Source organism: Varroa jacobsoni, unplaced genomic scaffold (genome assembly GCF_002532875.2).
Source record: "Varroa jacobsoni isolate VJ856 unplaced genomic scaffold, vjacob_1.0 contig01794, whole genome shotgun sequence".
Lineage (NCBI taxonomy): Eukaryota > Metazoa > Arthropoda > Arachnida > Mesostigmata > Varroidae > Varroa > Varroa jacobsoni.
This window is the reverse complement of record NW_019214695.1, coordinates 51,971-57,970: the sequence shown is the minus strand read 5'-3', so window position 1 is coordinate 57,970 and position 6,000 is coordinate 51,971. Positions and strand designations below refer to the sequence as shown.

The 6,000-nt window shown below is 45.8% G+C and overlaps 1 long non-coding RNA gene across 9 annotated transcripts in view; it reads left to right on the top strand.

Moving 5' to 3' along the window:
• The first annotated feature begins 1,324 nt into the window (after positions 1-1,324).
• LOC111272220 (uncharacterized) overlaps positions 1,325-6,000 on the top strand; it is a 34,999-nt gene continuing 30,323 nt past the window's right edge. For 8 of the 9 annotated variants that reach the window (XR_015315650.1, XR_015315647.1, XR_015315644.1 and 5 more), the window contains exon 1: positions 1,325-1,813. This is a non-coding gene — a long non-coding RNA (uncharacterized LOC111272220). Of the gene's footprint in view, positions 2,756-6,000 lie in introns of all 9 variants that reach the window. The other variant, XR_015315646.1, reaches the window with a different exon arrangement.

Sequence of the window (6,000 nt, the reverse complement as noted above, 5' to 3'; positions counted from 1 at the left end):
CACGAGGTGAGTAGTACGTACACCGGCAACTTCATCGGTGTATTTCTTACGGCTGCCGTCGGCCCTCAACAGCTAATGGCCGACGTGTCAATATTCACTTTTTACTTGGTTGTTTTTGCCGACCTTTGCCGGCTTCAGACAGAGGTCAAATTCGAGTCGACATCTGACTTATATCCCGCTGGGGCCACTGCGGGCATGCAGTCGTTTGATAGTTTCCGCTCTCTAACATTTGTACTGCGGCCAGGAAACTAACCACCGTCGTCATTAGACAGATATGAATGTGTCTAACCTGTATATTGTCGGAGAGGGAATGCAGCGCGAAGACCCTGTCGCCTGCGTTTTCATCTGTTTGAAAACCGAAGGAACAAGTTTACTTCACCGTGATGAACAGAAAAATGCAACGCTGTAAGATGATTTACGATGGACATGATAGGGTCCACGCACAGGGCGTCTCACGAATAGTGGCCATGGCATTGTCAAAGGGCCCAACACTTATCGCTGACCACAACACCTACTTTACCCACAAGAATAAGGTTTCACCCAAACGAAAACACAAAAAATTTTATGTCTGCACTCAGGGTTTTTATTTCTATGCACTCACTGTTATCTCATTTGGTGTCGCCTCGTTAATGACTGTTACGCTTGTAGCTTGTTGATCTCCAGAAAAGCCGCCTTGATCACGTTTTCGATAAGATCTTTATCTTGATCAATCACAATACCTTTCAGGTATTTGATAGAATCTTCCTGAAACTTCTTCCGAATATCCTCGCACTGGCCCTTTTGCGGACAGCCTCCTCTTCTCTTAATATCTTCGTACGTACTCAGGAAGAACTGTTCCAGCTTTTTCGTGGAATCCTCGCTAAGGTGCATATTCTTCGCGGTATCTAGCAGGATCTTCTTGCTTTCCTCAGCAAACTTCTTTAGTTCACAATCGGTAATGCACCTCTCAGCCATCGTTCACCGTGTCAGTTTCCAACTTACGGATAGATCGAGTCTCAGACGACGTTGCCTTAGTCTAGTAAGCTTCGTTATCTGGTTTCATACGCTAGCGTTATCTAAACGACATTCATACTGTGCTATATCTTATATATACAAAGTAGATAACAAATATCATTCTAATAAGCGAACATTTAATAGACGATACTTTGAGACCCTTTTCAATTGCAAGATGGGTCGAACTGCCACTTAAGTATTACATCCTAATGACAGTTATCCCAGACAGTATTAGCCCTATTATCATATGCCCCTCCCTGTCGAATTACGTCAATTTAGCTAGATGCCTTTACAATATTCTAGATAACCTGCAGTTAAATTATCAATCGTATTTTAAGGTGATTTTGTGTCTCGTTCTTTGATTCTTTGTGTGAATGTACGATCGATTCATAGCAATGTAGCGCTTTACAAGTTTATCGAAACGTGACGGCCGCCTATGGGAAAATTTTGGTCAGTTTTGAACAGCGGTAAAATTCCCGCTGTTCAAAGTTCCGCTGACGGTAGAGACAAAAAAATTATAATTTCAGCTCGAACCCATTCTTTGGTGGCAATCGGTGGATTGTACGGTGAAACAACTCGTATAGGACTCATTTCAATACAATAAACGTGTACCAAATGACAGAAGTCGATTTTACATTGACAACAACGCCAGTCTAACTCTGGCCAAATTGCCTATATCAGAAATGTCACCAGCCGATCTGTGTGTGGAAAAAAGCGGATTCGTTTTGAATGCACACGTTTAACCGTCAACCAGGTTCAAGCCCATGTTGTGCCCACGTCGTTCGAAGTCGCTGGAGATGACAAAAGTTGATTGAACAATGTATGTATTGTTTTGGCTGATCGCTTTGTAGAAGATCGCTCTGCACCAGGCCGAACGGAAGATATCCATTGTTGACGAAAAGTAACTCCTTCGAATGTTGGACGACTTGGCAGGAAGTCTCCGCATGCAGAAAACAAAAGCTGTAGCTAGCACAAGAGCCAAATTAACGAAGTTATTATGAAACGAGTTAGGAAGCCAGTACCTGCCTCGGCTGACTAAACGTTCCGTGCTATACGTTGGTCGTTCAGCGCTCTTTAAATGTAACCCTAGTTTGTTTGATTGTGTAATTGATCGATCCGCGACGGTTTTGAGTTTTGTGTTAGACGTACAATGTTAAATGATGGCTAGAAGTGTGACCGAGTTATGTAAATGCCACTAGGCGATGTATTAAGTCAGTGTCGTTCTCTAAGTTGTAGCCACATTGGCACGCTCCATATTTACTCTTTTTCTGTCTATAGCCTCGTCATAGAGCTTCAGTTGGAATTTTTATTAAACAACGCTGGATACCATGATCAAATTTACGTACATATTTCCAAAGATGAGGATGATTTCCTTGGTTGTGAATCCAGTTGGCATCATCATTGACGATGGTCACTGGCTGGTGTTGTCAGCGCGTCGCTGGGGTCGTGTTGTGCTGCCCATGCTCGTAATCTCCGTAGATCGCAATAGCAATTTTTCCACAACTGCGCCTATAGTACTCTGCTCTCGTTACTACAAAGTCTGCTCTGATCGCTTGCGAATTCTGCCAAAGAAGGTGATGCATTGCTACCGTAGAAAAGCCGCGGCAACTGTGAAGCTGTAATGAATCAGGCGGCGACCGGTAGCGAAAACGAAGATTTGACGTCTGTCCCAGACGCTGTACTGCGCTATCACCGCTGAAGTCGCTCGTTATCCAGAACTATTTAGATGAATCGGTTTGGCGTCCCGTCTAACCGTTTTGCTGTGAGTACTAACCTTAACTCGACTTATTTCATCATCCCCGAAGTTTTTGTCCCACGTCTATGACGTTTTCATGTTGTTTGTACTGTTTACTGCATGCATGTGGCCATGCTCGTACGTCTATTGTATAGCTTTTTTCGCTATTTTGTGGCGTAACTATGTGAGAACGCTGAATCGTAAAACAAACTCCTAACTAATCTAGTTTTCTACCCGGGCCAGTGAATCCCTTCGCGCCCCAAAGGCGTGCGGCAGTTGCGACGCCGACCGAAATGCGAGCTAGTCAAGCGCGCTGGTGTCAATCGTCTGACTGAATTACGCACCTAATGTCGATGTATGCTAGCCGCTGGTGGTGTGTCACTAATATATTAGTAAAATAAAACGGTAGCGATAGCTTCGCGACTGACGAGCGCACGAAACACGGAGGCGCGACCCACGAGACGTGCGTGCCTTCGATTTGCCAGCGGCGGCAGCGATAGGGGCCAGTCAGAACCAAAGCAACCCAGCATTGAATCTGGGAAACGAAAAATCTGCGAAATTTGTTCCTGTTGCCGATTGCTCCAACCGACGCGTTGGTACTCGTTCGCGATATTCAACGTCGCCTCAATTCGCGCTACTCGCTAGCTGTTTTTTGATGCAATTCCGCCTCCATCTTTCGATCCGCCATGCGTCGTCCACCTAGAGACGGGCCACTGAACGCGTCTATAACTGTCTCGGGCTGGGGAAGCCTTCTATTGTTACCACAATACATTCTAGAGATTGCCGAAGCGACGAACGTCTCTGCTGACGACGCCGCCGCCGCCACCACCACCGCCGCCGCCGCCGCCCCTAAACAGCTCTGGTTTGTCTGTTCGTCCAGCTATCGTGCCGACCGCTAGCGTCGTCATTTTTCACTCCGTTTGCTCAGATCTTGTAGCAGCGATGTTTCAGACACCGCTGCCGCCATTGCAGTGGCAGTAAACGGCAATGGTCGGAACTGTCTGTTTTTGTCGTTACACTGGTGCCCCTGTTGTCATCGACATTAACGGCGGTGAATCCTTGTCGTCAGCTCTTGGAACCGCAGCGTTGAGCCACCGCATGCACAACAGACCTCTCTGATGCGCGAATTGCTTGGTAATCCTGACGGTGGTCGTCGGGACACGTTCAGCGGAGCTGCCGCTACGGGCTAGGGAGCATCGGCAAATGCTCCGTCTCGTCAAGTAAACCTACTCGGACTTGGTTCAGATGCTATTGCTGCTGCTGCTGCAGTTCGGCGTATCGGAGCTGGCGCTTCAAAAAGCCAATGATTAGGCCGACGAACGGTAGCACGAGGATGATCTGAAACAAGCTCGATGTCGAAACTTCCCGTGATTACAACATGATCCGTCAGTCAATTCGTGGTTGTATCAAGCCACTTCATTGTGGTAATAGGATGCTGTGACACCAGCATGGGTGGTGAAGGCACCCCCGAAGCAACCGCGTCGCGGGAGAAGCGGCTACAACGGCAGAAAAATAGTGGATTGGACGATGCAGAAGTCAACCAACCGCTTAGTCCATAGAAGTCGGTCTTCCTGCGACCAAATTGACGTTCAGAGACGGATGATTTGCGCACTTGCAATTTCCATTGATTTTTGTTTACCACTTGAGGTAAACAGGTAAACAGAGGTCACAGCCATATGCAGTGTTTATACAGGGATAGTGTAGGTAAGTATGAACTTTCTGAGAAATTACCAAGGAAAATGTTTAATTTACCAGGAAAGGAAGTTGATGATAAAACATTTCAAGGCATTATTACGTTGAAAAATTATACCATACCATTGGATATTATCGTTGCATAAAAAAAATAATTAAATTTAAACATAATCAAGCTGCAAAAAAAATCCTCTGTAGGAGATCATTCTTCTCTATACGGGTACGTTGATAGCGGCATCACCATTTAGGGGAGCTCACCGTAGTTATTTTATAGCAAGCCTCTACCGACATGGAAATGGCCGACGAGGGAGCAGGCTACCATTTTAGATTACTCATTCATAACAGAATACCACGCACGAGCAAGCCTCGAGTGCTCTTTGCTAGCAAAATCATCTGCCTTAATAAATCAAAAAGATGGAGGCAAATTCCCAGAGAGGCTGCTAAAGGGCGAACTGCGTCGGTAGTTGGTTCCGATTAAGTTGTTTTACGCGTTCGTTACATTAAAATCGGCTTGCTTTTAAGAGCTTCCAATTATAGGCAAGCTTGTCCCCTGAAATAAGCGAAAAATTGCAAAAAACTTAAAAAAAAAAAAGTCAAGACACTGGAGAATTTTCCTATGTTGCGTATTGATCTCTTGTTTAGTACTGCCTCATCATCACTCCCCAGTCATCTGCTGCTTTTGATGCTGTCAGCCTGAATAATCCTCACCTAACCGTTAGTTCAAAGTAGCTTCCCCTATATCTCCATATATTAAAAGCCGACTCCGTTACCTCGTTAATATCAACATCAGTCCTGGTGTTGCGGCCATACTGTGAAATCCGACCATGAGAGCATCGAGAGCCACCGGCTTCTCCCAGGTACCGGCAATTCCTCATGTTGTATTGGTAAAGAGACCACGTTCACCACTCCCTTTTATGCGGTCGAGCGCCGACGCTTGTTGTTGTCGTTGGTAATCGGAATTAGTCGAATGAAGAGCATCGGGAATGTTCCTGGCCGATAAGAAGCGAAGTCTGAACGAGCACCCGAGAGTGAATGGGGAAAAGCTATCTTTGCAGTGGCACTCGAACGAAAGAAGGATTTTGGTGGGCAGGAAAACTTGGCAGTACTTCGTTTGGATATCGAGGATAGAGGCCTTCCTTCTACGTCAACGATATATATGATGCTTACCGTATCAGTGTGGGTTCCTATGTGCCTAACGGTCTGCAAGCTTAATGGAACGAATTCACTAAAATGGAGAACCTAGCTGAGCCTAGGTTGTCTCATAGTTGTTTGCGGTTACTAATACGAGCAGAAATGAGCTAGACACAAATTGCTCTTTAGCTCTTGTTTTTACCGCCTACACTATTGTCGTTACCCACTGACCACCTATTTTTACGAAAAGTAAAAGTTCACTAAGCAACGTTGTTTGTGTCACGTCCGGTATTTTAGCCGTTAGACATTGCTCTACACGGTTGCCAGCAGGCAACGAAATAGCATGTCTACGCCTACCACCACATTAAACAGGCAAACACTTCACCCGCTGCACTATAACGGGGACACGGGAACGCCTACTGCGCGCCACGTTCAAGACCTTGGTCAAA